Source organism: Pseudophryne corroboree, chromosome 11 (genome assembly GCF_028390025.1).
Source record: "Pseudophryne corroboree isolate aPseCor3 chromosome 11, aPseCor3.hap2, whole genome shotgun sequence".
Classification (NCBI taxonomy): Eukaryota; Metazoa; Chordata; class Amphibia; order Anura; family Myobatrachidae; genus Pseudophryne; species Pseudophryne corroboree.
The window spans coordinates 168142293-168156628 of NC_086454.1; the positions used below are offsets into that span (position 1 = coordinate 168142293).

A 14336-nucleotide genomic window follows, 5' to 3' on the forward strand; every position below is an offset into this window, starting at 1 on the left:
AAAAATGTTTAGCTCTCCCTCGTGAATGAGGTTTCTTGGTGTATTGGTAACCACTCTGATCTTTGAATCCAGTGATCTGTATTTAAATCTTGGTAGGTCCTATTGTTTTTTTGTAAGTACCGTTCAGTTTATATTTCTCTGAGAGTACATTCTAATAAAAACTGTTTAAATGCTTCCTCATGAATGAGGTTTCCTTGTGTATTTGTAACCATTTTGGACTCTGAATCCATGATTTGTATTCACATCTTGGTAGGTCCTATTGTTTTTTTGTAAGTATTATGCAGTTCATATCTCTGAGAAAGAAAATATCTATAAATTGCATAAATTAAGAATCATACACACTGAGAGACAGGTTTATCGGTAATATAATTCCAATAAAATGTAACCTCTAAGAATCTTACACTGTGAGAAATTTTTTTACATGCCACCATATGAATGAGCTTTCATGGTGTACTGTTAACAATTCTGGACTCTGAAACTAATAATCTGTATATACAAATTGGTAGGTCCTAATGGTTTTATTTGTAAATACAATGGAGTACATAACTCTGAATGAATATTTCTGTATCTTGTAGAAATTAAGATCTTACACTCTGAGAGAAAGTTTTATATGTGTTATTAGAAGGGAGATTCCATTGTGTTATGGTTTGCACTCTGTACTCTGAATCCAGTAAATTGAGTTCAAATCTCGGTGGGAACAGGTGCATTTTAGTACCTTCAGTTTAAGTCCTTGATTGACAAAAACTTTTCTTTTTTATACATATAATACATTTTTTTAAAATCACTGATTATTGTACAAATGTACTAAAATCTAAAAAAAGGTAGTTATAGAAATGTTTGTAATTATATGAATTTTACTGTGTAATCCAAATAAGCATTGATGTTAATATATGTACAATAACTTCAATAAAATGTGTCTTCTAAGAATCTAACATTTTAGAAAAAAATGTTTAGATGTTCCCTAATGAATGTGGTTTCTTGGTGTATTGGTAACCACTCCACTCTGATCTTTGAATACAGTGATCTGTATTTAAATCTTGGTAGGTCCTATTGGTTTTTTGTAAGTACCATTCAGTTCATATCTCTCTGAGAGTACATTCTTATAAAAATATTTAGATGCTCCCTAATGGATGAGGTTTCATGGTGTATTGATAAACATTTTGGACTCTGAATCCATGATCTATATTTACATCTTGGTAGGTTCTATTGGTTTTGTTGTAAGTACAATACAGTTAATATCTCTGAGAAAGAAAATATCTATAAATTGCATAAATTAAGAATCTTACACACTGAGAGACAGGTTTATCTGTCATTTAATTCCAATAAAATGTATCCACTAAGAATCTTATACTCTGACAAAAAAATGTACATGCTACCATATGAATGAGGTTTAATTGTGTTCTGTTAACAATTCGGGACTCTGAAACCTATAATCTGTATAAAAATTTGGTAGGTCCTAATGGCTTTTTTTTGTAAATACAATGTAATACTTATCTCTATGATTATTATTCCTGTAACTTGTAGTAAATAAGATCTCACACTCTAAGAGAAAGTTGTATATGTGTTGATAGAAGAGAGGTTCCATGGTGTAATGGTTAGCACTCTGGACTCTGAATCCAGCGATCCGAGTTCAAATCTCGGTGGGACCTGATGTGTTTCAGTACCTTCAGTTTAAGTTCTTGATTGACAGAAAGTCTTCTTTTTCATACATATAATCATTTTTTTAAATCACTGATTTTTGTAAATATGTACGAAAAGCTAAAAAAGGTAGTTATAGAAATGTATGTAATTATATGAATTGTACTATATAACCCAAATAAGCGTTGATGTAAATATATGTACAATTATTGCAATAAAATGTGTCTTCTAAGAATCTAACATTTTAGAAAAAAATGTTTAGCTCTCCCTCGTGAATGAGGTTTCTTGGTGTATTGGTAACCACTCTGATCTTTGAATCCAGTGTTCTGTATTTAAATCTTGGTAGGTCCAATTGGTTTTTTGTAAGTACCGTTCAGTTTATATTTCTCTGAGAGTACATTCTAATAAAAACTGTTTAAATGCTTCCTCATGAATGAGGTTTCCTGGTGTATTTGTAACCATTTTGGACTCTGAATCCATGATTTGTATTAACATCTTGGTAGGTCCTATTGTTTTTTTGTTAGTATTATGCAGTTCATATCTCTGAGAAAGAAAATATCTATAAATTGCATAAATTAAGAATCATATATACTGAGAGACAGGTTTATCTGTAATATAATTCCAATAAAATGTAACCTCTAAGAATCTTACACTGTGAGAAATTTTTTTACATGCCACCATATGAATGAGCTTTCATAGTGTACTGTTAACAATTCTGGACTCTGAAACCAATAATCTGTATATACAAATTGGTAGGTCCTAATGGTTTTATTTGTAAATACAATGTAGTACATATCTCTCTGAATGAATATTTCTGTATCTTGTAGAAATTAAGATCTTACACTCTGAGAGAAAGTTTTATATGTGTTATTAGAAGGGAGATTCCATGGTGTTATGGTTAGCACTCTGTACTCTGAATCCAGTAAATTGAGTTCAAATCTCGGTGGCACCAGGTGCATTGTAGTACCTTCAGTTTAAGTCCTTGATTGATAAAAACTTTTCTTTTTTATACATATAATACATTTTTTAAATCACTGATTATTGTAAATATGTACTAAAATCTAAAAAAAGGTAGTTATAGAAATGTTTGTAATTATATGAATTTTACTGTGTAATCCAAATAAGCATTGATGTTAATATATGTACAATAACTTCAATAAAATGTGTCTTCTAAGAATCTAACATTTTAGAATTTTTTTTTTAGATGTTCCCTAATGAATGTGGTTTCTTGGTTTATTAGTAACCACTCCACTCTGATCTTTGAATACAGTGATCTGTATTTAAATCTTGGTAGGTCCTATTGGTTTTTTGTAAGTACCATTCAGTTCATATCTCTCTGAGAGTACATTCTTATAAAAATATTTAGATGCTCCCTAATGGATGAGGTTTCATGGTGTATTGGTAAACATTTTGGACTCTGAATCCATGATCTATATTTAAATCTTGGTAGGTTCTATTGGTTTTGTTGTAAGTACAATACAGTTAATATCTCTGAGAAAGAAAATATCTATAAATTGCATAAATTAAGAATCTTACACACTGAGAGACAGGTTTATCTGTCATTTAATTCCAATAAAATGTATCCACTAAGAATCTTATACTCTGACAAAAAAATGTACATGCTACCATATGAATGAGGTTTCATTGTGTACTGTTAACAATTCTGGACTCTGAAACCTATAATCTGTATAAAAATGTGGTAGGTCCTAATGGCTTTTTTTTTGTAAATACAATGTAATACTTATCTCTATGATTATTATTCCTGTAACTTGTAGAAAATAAGATCTCACACTCTAAGAGAAAGTTGTATATGTGTTGTTAGAAGAGTGGTTCCATGGTGTAATGGTTAGCACTCTGGACTCTGAATCCAGCGATCCGAGTTCAAATCTCGGTGGGACCTGATGTGTTTTAGTACCTTCAGTTTAAGTTCTTGATTGACAGAAAGTCTTCTTTTTCATACATATAATCATTTTTTTAAATCACTGATTTTTGTAAATATGTACGAAAAGCTAAAAAAGGTAGTTATAGAAATGTATGTAATTATATGAATTGTACTATATAACCCAAATAAGCGTTGATGTAAATATATGTACAATTATTGCAATAAAATGTGTCTTCTAAGAATCTAACATTTTAGAAAAAAATGTTTAGCTCTCCCTCGTGAATGAGGTTTCTTGGTGTATTGGTAACCACTCTGATCTTTGAATCCAGTGATCTGTATTTAAATCTTGGTAGGTCCTATTGTTTTTTTTGTAAGTACCGTTCAGTTTATATTTCTCTGAGAGTACATTCTAATAAAAACTGTTTAAATGCTTCCTCATGAATGAGGTTTCCTTGTGTATTTGTAACCATTTTGGACTCTGAATCCATGATTTGTATTCACATCTTGGTAGGTCCTATTGTTTTTTTGTAAGTATTATGCAGTTCATATCTCTGAGAAAGAAAATATCTATAAATTGCATAAATTAAGAATCATACACACTGAGAGACAGGTTTATCGGTAATATAATTCCAATAAAATGTAACCTCTAAGAATCTTACACTGTGAGAATTTTTTTTACATGCCACCATATGAATGAGCTTTCATGGTGTACTGTTAACAATTCTGGACTCTGAAACTAATAATCTGTATATACAAATTGGTAGGTCCTAATGGTTTTATTTGTAAATACAATGTAGTACATAACTCTGAATGAATATTTCTGTATCTTGTAGAAATTAAGATCTTACACTCTGAGAGAAAGTTTTATATGTGTTATTAGAAGGGAGATTCCATTGTGTTATGGTTTGCACTCTGTACTCTGAATCCAGTAAATTGAGTTCAAATCTCGGTGGGAACAGGTGCATTTTAGTACCTTCAGTTTAAGTCCTTGATTGACAAAAACTTTTCTTTTTTATACATATAATACATTTTTTTAAAATCACTGATTATTGTACAAATGTACTAAAATCTAAAAAAAGGTAGTTATAGAAATGTTTGTAATTATATGAATTTTACTGTGTAATCCAAATAAGCATTGATGTTAATATATGTACAATAACTTCAATAAAATGTGTCTTCTAAGAATCTAACATTTTAGAAAAAAATGTTTAGATGTTCCCTAATGAATGTGGTTTCTTGGTGTATTGGTAACCACTCCACTCTGATCTTTGAATACAGTGATCTGTATTTAAATCTTGGTAGGTCCTATTGGTTTTTTGTAAGTACCATTCAGTTCATATCTCTCTGAGAGTACATTCTTATAAAAATATTTAGATGCTCCCTAATGGATGAGGTTTCATGGTGTATTGATAAACATTTTGGACTCTGAATCCATGATCTATATTTACATCTTGGTAGGTTCTATTGGTTTTGTTGTAAGTACAATACAGTTAATATCTCTGAGAAAGAAAATATCTATAAATTGCATAAATTAAGAATCTTACACACTGAGAGACAGGTTTATCTGTCATTTAATTCCAATAAAATGTATCCACTAAGAATCTTATACTCTGACAAAAAAATGTACATGCTACCATATGAATGAGGTTTAATTGTGTTCTGTTAACAATTCGGGACTCTGAAACCTATAATCTGTATAAAAATTTGGTAGGTCCTAATGGCTTTTTTTTGTAAATACAATGTAATACTTATCTCTATGATTATTATTCCTGTAACTTGTAGAAAATAAGATCTCACACTCTAAGAGAAAGTTGTATATGTGTTGATAGAAGAGAGGTTCCATGGTGTAATGGTTAGCACTCTGGACTCTGAATCCAGCGATCCGAGTTCAAATCTCGGTGGGACCTGATGTGTTTCAGTACCTTCAGTTTAAGTTCTTGATTGACAGAAAGTCTTCTTTTTCATACATATAATCATTTTTTTAAATCACTGATTTTTGTAAATATGTACGAAAAGCTAAAAAAGGTAGTTATAGAAATGTATGTAATTATATGAATTGTACTATATAACCCAAATAAGCGTTGATGTAAATATATGTACAATTATTGCAATAAAATGTGTCTTCTAAGAATCTAACATTTTAGAAAAAAATGTTTAGCTCTCCCTCGTGAATGAGGTTTCTTGGTGTATTGGTAACCACTCTGATCTTTGAATCCAGTGTTCTGTATTTAAATCTTGGTAGGTCCAATTGGTTTTTTGTAAGTACCGTTCAGTTTATATTTCTCTGAGAGTACATTCTAATAAAAACTTTTTAAATGCTTCCTCATGAATGAGGTTTCCTGGTGTATTTGTAACCATTTTGGACTCTGAATCCATGATTTGTATTAACATCTTGGTAGGTCCTATTGTTTTTTTGTTAGTATTATGCAGTTCATATTTCTGAGAAAGAAAATATCTATAAATTGCATAAATTAAGAATCATATATACTGAGAGACAGGTTTATCTGTAATATAATTCCAATAAAATGTAACCTCTAAGAATCTTACACTGTGAGAAAATTTTTTACATGCCACCATATGAATGAGCTTTCATGGTGTACTGTTAACAATTCTGGACTCTGAAACCAATAATCTGTATATACAAATTGGTATGTCCTAATGGTTTTATTTGTAAATACAATGTAGTACATATCTCTCTGAATGAATATTTCTGTATCTTGTAGAAATTAAGATCTTACACTCTGAGAGAAAGTTTTATATGTGTTATTAGAAGGGAGATTCCATGGTGTTATGGTTAGCACTCTGTACTCTGAATCCAGTAAATTGAGTTCAAATCTCGGTGGCACCAGGTGCATTTTAGTACCTTCAGTTTAAGTCCTTGATTGACAAAAACTTTTCTTTTTTATACATATAATACATTTTTTAAATCACTGATTATTGTAAATATGTACTAAAATCTAAAAAAAGGTAGTTATAGAAATGTTTGTAATTATATGAATTTTACTGTGTAATCCAAATAAGCATTGATGTTAATATATGTACAATAACTTCAATAAAATGTGTCTTCTAAGAATCTAACATTTTAGAATTTTTTTTTTAGATGTTCCCTAATGAATGTGGTTTCTTGGTTTATTAGTAACCACTCCACTCTGATCTTTGAATACAGTGATCTGTATTTAAATCTTGGTAGGTCCTATTGGTTTTTTGTAAGTACCATTCAGTTCATATCTCTCTGAGAGTACATTCTTATAAAAATATTTAGATGCTCCCTAATGGATGAGGTTTCATGGTGTATTGATAAACATTTTGGACTCTGAATCCATGATCTATATTTACATCTTGGTAGGTTCTATTGGTTTTGTTGTAAGTACAATACAGTTAATATCTCTGAGAAAGAAAATATCTATAAATTGCATAAATTAAGAATCTTACACACTGAGAGACAGGTTTATCTGTCATTTAATTCCAATAAAATGTATCCACTAAGAATCTTATACTCTGACAAAAAAATGTACATGCTACCATATGAATGAGGTTTAATTGTGTTCTGTTAACAATTCTGGACTCTGAAACCTATAATCTGTATAAAAATTTGGTAGGTCCTAATGGCTTTTTTTTGTAAATACAATGTAATACTTATCTCTCTGATTATTATTCCTGTAACTTGTAGAAAATAAGATCTCACACTCTAAGAGAAAGTTGTATATGTGTTGTTAGAAGAGAGGTTCCATGGTGTAATGGTTAGCACTCTGGACTCTGAATCCAGCGATCCGAGTTCAAATCTCGGTGGGACCTGATGTGTTTCAGTACTTTCAGTTTAAGTTCTTGATTGACAGAAAGTCTTCTTTTTCATACATATAATCATTTTTTTAAATCACTGATTTTTGTAAATATGTACGAAAAGCTAAAAAAGGTAGTTATAGAAATGTATGTAATTATATGAATTGTACTATATAACCCAAATAAGCGTTGATGTAAATATATGTACAATTATTGCAATAAAATGTGTCTTCTAAGAATCTAACATTTTAGAAAAAAATGTTTAGCTCTCCCTCGTGAATGAGGTTTCTTGGTGTATTGGTAACCACTCTGATCTTTGAATCCAGTGATCTGTATTTAAATCTTGGTAGGTCCTATTGTTTTTTTGTAAGTACCGTTCAGTTTATATTTCTCTGAGAGTACATTCTAATAAAAACTGTTTAAATGCTTCCTCATGAATGAGGTTTCCTTGTGTATTTGTAACCATTTTGGACTCTGAATCCATGATTTGTATTCACATCTTGGTAGGTCCTATTGTTTTTTTGTAAGTATTATGCAGTTCATATCTCTGAGAAAGAAAATATCTATAAATTGCATAAATTAAGAATCATACACACTGAGAGACAGGTTTATCGGTAATATAATTCCAATAAAATGTAACCTCTAAGAATCTTACACTGTGAGAAATTTTTTTACATGCCACCATATGAATGAGCTTTCATGGTGTACTGTTAACAATTCTGGACTCTGAAACTAATAATCTGTATATACAAATTGGTAGGTCCTAATGGTTTTATTTGTAAATACAATGGAGTACATAACTCTGAATGAATATTTCTGTATCTTGTAGAAATTAAGATCTTACACTCTGAGAGAAAGTTTTATATGTGTTATTAGAAGGGAGATTCCATTGTGTTATGGTTTGCACTCTGTACTCTGAATCCAGTAAATTGAGTTCAAATCTCGGTGGGAACAGGTGCATTTTAGTACCTTCAGTTTAAGTCCTTGATTGACAAAAACTTTTCTTTTTTATACATATAATACATTTTTTTAAAATCACTGATTATTGTACAAATGTACTAAAATCTAAAAAAAGGTAGTTATAGAAATGTTTGTAATTATATGAATTTTACTGTGTAATCCAAATAAGCATTGATGTTAATATATGTACAATAACTTCAATAAAATGTGTCTTCTAAGAATCTAACATTTTAGAAAAAAATGTTTAGATGTTCCCTAATGAATGTGGTTTCTTGGTGTATTGGTAACCACTCCACTCTGATCTTTGAATACAGTGATCTGTATTTAAATCTTGGTAGGTCCTATTGGTTTTTTGTAAGTACCATTCAGTTCATATCTCTCTGAGAGTACATTCTTATAAAAATATTTAGATGCTCCCTAATGGATGAGGTTTCATGGTGTATTGATAAACATTTTGGACTCTGAATCCATGATCTATATTTACATCTTGGTAGGTTCTATTGGTTTTGTTGTAAGTACAATACAGTTAATATCTCTGAGAAAGAAAATATCTATAAATTGCATAAATTAAGAATCTTACACACTGAGAGACAGGTTTATCTGTCATTTAATTCCAATAAAATGTATCCACTAAGAATCTTATACTCTGACAAAAAAATGTACATGCTACCATATGAATGAGGTTTAATTGTGTTCTGTTAACAATTCGGGACTCTGAAACCTATAATCTGTATAAAAATTTGGTAGGTCCTAATGGCTTTTTTTTGTAAATACAATGTAATACTTATCTCTATGATTATTATTCCTGTAACTTGTAGAAAATAAGATCTCACACTCTAAGAGAAAGTTGTATATGTGGTGTTAGAAGAGAGGTTCCATGGTGTAATGGTTAGCACTCTGGACTCTGAATCCAGCGATCCGAGTTCAAATCTCGGTGGGACTTGATGTGTTTTAGTACCTTCAGTTTAAGTTCTTGATTGACAGAAAGTCTTCTTTTTCATACATATAATCATTTTTTTAAATCACTGATTTTTGTAAATATGTACGAAAAGCTAAAAAAGGTAGTTATAGAAATGTATGTAATTATATGAATTGTACTATATAACCCAAATAATCGTTGATGTAAATATATGTACAATTATTGCAATAAAATGTGTCTTCTAAGAATCTAACATTTTAGAAAAAAATGTTTAGCTCTCCCTCGTGAATGAGGTTTCTTGGTGTATTGGTAACCACTCTGATCTTTGAATCCAGTGATCTGTATTTAAATCTTGGTAGGTCCTATTGGTTTTTTGTAAGTACCGTTCAGTTTATATTTCTCTGAGAGTACATTCTAATAAAAACTGTTTAAATGCTTCCTCATGAATGAGGTTTCCTGGTGTATTTGTAACCATTTTGGACTCTGAATCCATGATTTGTATTAACATCTTGGTAGGTCCTATTGTTTTTTTGTTAGTATTATGCAGTTCATATCTCTGAGAAAGAAAATATCTATAAATTGCATAAATTAAGAATCATATATACTGAGAGACAGGTTTATCTGTAATATAATTCCAATAAAATGTAACCTCTAAGAATCTTACACTGTGAGAAATTTTTTTACATGCCACCATATGAATGAGCTTTCATGGTGTACTGTTAACATTTCTGGACTCTGAAACCAATAATCTGTATATACAAATTGGTAGGTCCTAATGGTTTTATTTGTAAATACAATGTAGTACATATCTCTCTGAATGAATATTTCTGTATCTTGTTGAAATTAAGATCTTACACTCTGAGAGAAAGTTTTATATGTGTTATTAGAAGGGAGATTCCATGGTGTTATGGTTAGCACTCTGTACTCTGAATCCAGTAAATTGAGTTCAAATCTCGGTGGCACCAGGTGCATTGTAGTACCTTCAGTTTAAGTCCTTGATTGATAAAAACTTTTCTTTTTTATACATATAATACATTTTTTAAATCACTGATTATTGTAAATATGTACTAAAATCTAAAAAAAGGTAGTTATAGAAATGTTTGTAATTATATGAATTTTACTGTGTAATCCAAATAAGCATTGATGTTAATATATGTACAATAACTTCAATAAAATGTGTCTTCTAAGAATCTAACATTTTAGAATTTTTTTTTAGATGTTCCCTAATGAATGTGGTTTCTTGGTTTATTAGTAACCACTCCACTCTGATCTTTGAATACAGTGATCTGTATTTAAATCTTGGTAGGTCCTATTGGTTTTTTGTAAGTACCATTCAGTTCATATCTCTCTGAGAGTACATTCTTATAAAAATATTTAGATGCTCCCTAATGGATGAGGTTTCATGGTGTATTGGTAAACATTTTGGACTCTGAATCCATGATCTATATTTAAATCTTGGTAGGTTCTATTGGTTTTGTTGTAAGTACAATACAGTTAATATCTCTGAGAAAGAAAATATCTATAAATTGCATAAATTAAGAATCTTACACACTGAGAGACAGGTTTATCTGTCATTTAATTCCAATAAAATGTATCCACTAAGAATCTTATACTCTGACAATAAAATGTACTTGCTACCATATGAATGAGGTTTCATTGTGTACTGTTAACAATTCTTGACTCTGAAACCTATAATCTGTATAAAAATTTGGTAGGTCCTAATGGCTTTTTTTTGTAAATACAATGTAATACTTATCTCTATGATTATTATTCCTGTAACTTGTAGAAAATAAGATCTCACACTCTAAGAGAAAGTTGTATATGTGGTGTTAGAATAGAGGTTCCATGGTGTAATGGTTAGCACTCTGGACTCTGAATCCAGCAATCCGAGTTCAAATCTCGGTGGGACCTGATGTGTTTTAGTACCTTCAGTTTAAGTTCTTGATTGACAGAAAGTCTTCTTTTTCATACATATAATCATTTTTTTAAATCACTGATTTTTGTAAATATGTACGAAAAGCTAAGAAAGGTAGTTATAGAAATGTATGTAATTATATGAATTGTACTATATAACCCAAATAAGCGTTGATGTAAATATATGTACAATTATTGCAATAAAATGTGTCTTCTAAGAATCTAACATTTTAGAAAAAAATGTTTAGCTCTCCCTCGTGAATGAGGTTTCTTGGTGTATTGGTAACCACTCTGATCTTTGAATCCAGTGATCTGTATTTAAATCTTGGTAGGTCCTATTGTTTTTTTGTAAGTACCGTTCAGTTTATATTTCTCTGAGAGTACATTCTAATAAAAACTGTTTAAATGCTTCCTCATGAATGATGTTTCCTGGTGTATTTGTAACCATTTTGGACTCTGAATCCATGATTTGTATTCACATCTTGGTAGGTCCTATTGTTTTTTTGTAAGTATTATGCAGTTCATATCTCTGAGAAAGAAAATATCTATAAATTGCATAAATTAAGAATCATACACACTGAGAGACAGGTTTATCGGTAATATAATTCCAATAAAATGTAACCTCTAAGAATCTTACACTGTGAGAAATTTTTTTACATGCCACCATATGAATGAGCTTTCATGGTGTACTGTTAACAATTCTGGACTCTGAAACTAATAATCTGTATATACAAATTGGTAGGTCCTAATGGTTTTATTTGTAAATACAATGTAGTACATAACTCTGAATGAATATTTCTGTATCTTGTAGAAATTAAGATCTTACACTCTGAGAGAAAGTTTTATATGTGTTATTAGAAGGGAGATTCCATGGTGTTATGGTTTGCACTCTGTACTCTGAATCCAGTAAATTGAGTTCAAATCTCGGTGGGAACAGGTGCATTTTAGTACCTTCAGTTTAAGTCCTTGATTGACAAAAACTTTTCTTTTTTATACATATAATACATTTTTTTAAAATCACTGATTATTGTACAAATGTACTAAAATCTAAAAAAAAGGTAGTTATAGAAATGTTTGTAATTATATGAATTTTACTGTGTAATCCAAATAAGCATTGATGTTAATATATGTACAATAACTTCAATAAAATGTGTCTTCTAAGAATCTAACATTTTAGAAAAAAATGTTTAGATGTTCCCTAATGAATGTGGTTTCTTGGTGTATTGGTAACCACTCCACTCTGATCTTTGAATACAGTAATCTGTATTTAAATCTTGGTAGGTCCTATTGGTTTTTTGTAAGTACCATTCAGTTCATATCTCTCTGAGAGTACATTCTTATAAAAATATTTAGATGCTCCCTAATGGATGAGGTTTCATGGTGTATTGATAAACATTTTGGACTCTGAATCCATGATCTATATTTACATCTTGGTAGGTTCTATTGGTTTTGTTGTAAGTACAATACAGTTAATATCTCTGAGAAAGAAAATATCTATAAATTGCATAAATTAAGAATCTTACACACTGAGAGACAGGTTTATCTGTCATTTAATTCCAATAAAATGTATCCACTAAGAATCTTATACTCTGACAAAAAAATGTACATGCTACCATATGAATGAGGTTTAATTGTGTACTGTTAACAATTCTGGACTCTGAAACCTATAATCTGTATAAAAATTTGGTAGGTCCTAATGGCTTTTTTTTGTAAATACAATGTAATACTTATCTCTCTGATTATTATTCCTTTAACTTGTAGAAAATAAGATCTCACACTCTAAGAGAAAGTTGTATAAGTGGTGTTAGAAGAGAGGTTCCATGGTGTAATGGTTAGCACTCTGGACTCTGAATCCAGCGATCCGAATTCAAATCTCGGTGGGACCTGATGTGTTTTAGTACCTTCAGTTTAAGTTCTTAATTGACAGAAAGTATTCTTTTTCATACATATAATCATTTTTTTAAATCACTGATTTTTGTAAATATGTACGAAAAGCTAAAAAAGGTAGTTATAGAAATGTATGTAATTATATGAATTGTACTATATAACCCAAATAAGCGTTGATGTAAATATATGTACAATTATTGCAATAAAATGTGTCTTCTAAGAATCTAACATTTTAGAAAAAAATGTTTAGCTCTCCCTCGTGAATGAGGTTTCTTGGTGTATTGGTAACCACTCTGATCTTTGAATCCAGAGATCTGTATTTAAATCTTGGTAGGTCCTATTGGTTTTTTGTAAGTACCGTTCAGTTTATATTTCTCTGAGAGTACATTCTAATAAAAACTGTTTAAATGCTTCCTCATGAATGAGGTTTCCTGGTGTATTTGTAACCATTTTGGACTCTGAATCCATGATTTGTATTAACATCTTGGTAGGTCCTATTGTTTTTTTGTTAGTATTATGCAGTTCATATCTCTGAGAAAGAAAATATCTATAAATTGCATAAATTAAGAATCATATATACTGAGAGACAGGTTTATCTGTAATATAATTCCAATAAAATGTAACCTCTAAGAATCTTACACTGTGAGAAAAATTTTTACATGCCACCATATGAATGAGCTTTCATGGTGTACTGTTAACAATTCTGGACTCTGAAACCAATAATCTGTATATACAAATTGGTAGGTCCTAATGGTTTTATTTGTAAATACAATGTAGTACATATCTCTCTGAATGAATATTTCTGTATCTTGTAGAAATTAAGATCTTACACTCTGAGAGAAAGTTTTATATGTGTTATTAGAAGGGAGATTCCATGGTGTTATGGTTAGCACTCTGTACTCTGAATCCAGTAAATTGAGTTCAAATCTCGGTGGCACCAGGTGCATTTTAGTACCTTCAGTTTAAGTCCTTGATTGACAAAAACTTTTCTTTTTTATACATATAATACATTTTTTAAATCACTGATTATTGTAAATATGTACTAAAATCTAAAAAAAGGTAGTTATAGAAATGTTTGTAATTATATGAATTTTACTGTGTAATCCAAATAAGCATTGATGTTAATATATGTACAATAACTTCAATAAAATGTGCCTTCTAAGAATCTAATATTTTAGAATTTTTTTTTTAGATGTTCCCTAATGAATGTGGTTTCTTGGTTTATTAGTAACCACTCCACTCTGATCTTTGAATACAGTGATCTGTATTTAAATCTTGGTAGGTCCTATTGGTTTTTTGTAAGTACCATTCAGTTCATATCTCTCTGAGAGTACATTCTTATAAAAATATTTAGAT

The 14336-nt window shown here is 30.0% G+C and overlaps 7 non-coding genes across 7 annotated transcripts; all 7 read left to right on the forward strand.

Annotated features, from left to right (window-relative positions):
• Nucleotides 1–1577: 1577 nt before the first annotated feature.
• On the forward strand, nucleotides 1578–1649 carry TRNAQ-CUG (transfer RNA glutamine (anticodon CUG)). Its single transcript has one exon. It is a non-coding gene; the product is annotated as a tRNA-Gln (tRNA).
• A 1817-nt stretch (nucleotides 1650–3466) lies between these two features.
• Nucleotides 3467–3538, forward strand: TRNAQ-CUG (transfer RNA glutamine (anticodon CUG)). The gene has a single exon. It is a non-coding gene; the product is annotated as a tRNA-Gln (tRNA).
• A 1817-nt stretch (nucleotides 3539–5355) lies between these two features.
• TRNAQ-CUG (transfer RNA glutamine (anticodon CUG)) lies at nucleotides 5356–5427 on the forward strand. Its single transcript has one exon. It is a non-coding gene; the product is annotated as a tRNA-Gln (tRNA).
• Nucleotides 5428–7243: 1816 nt separating this feature from the next.
• On the forward strand, nucleotides 7244–7315 carry TRNAQ-CUG (transfer RNA glutamine (anticodon CUG)). The gene has a single exon. It is a non-coding gene; the product is annotated as a tRNA-Gln (tRNA).
• Nucleotides 7316–9131: 1816 nt separating this feature from the next.
• On the forward strand, nucleotides 9132–9203 carry TRNAQ-CUG (transfer RNA glutamine (anticodon CUG)). Its single transcript has one exon. It is a non-coding gene; the product is annotated as a tRNA-Gln (tRNA).
• A 1815-nt stretch (nucleotides 9204–11018) lies between these two features.
• On the forward strand, nucleotides 11019–11090 carry TRNAQ-CUG (transfer RNA glutamine (anticodon CUG)). Its single transcript has one exon. It is a non-coding gene; the product is annotated as a tRNA-Gln (tRNA).
• A 1817-nt stretch (nucleotides 11091–12907) lies between these two features.
• On the forward strand, nucleotides 12908–12979 carry TRNAQ-CUG (transfer RNA glutamine (anticodon CUG)). Its single transcript has one exon. It is a non-coding gene; the product is annotated as a tRNA-Gln (tRNA).
• Nucleotides 12980–14336: the final 1357 nt, after the last annotated feature.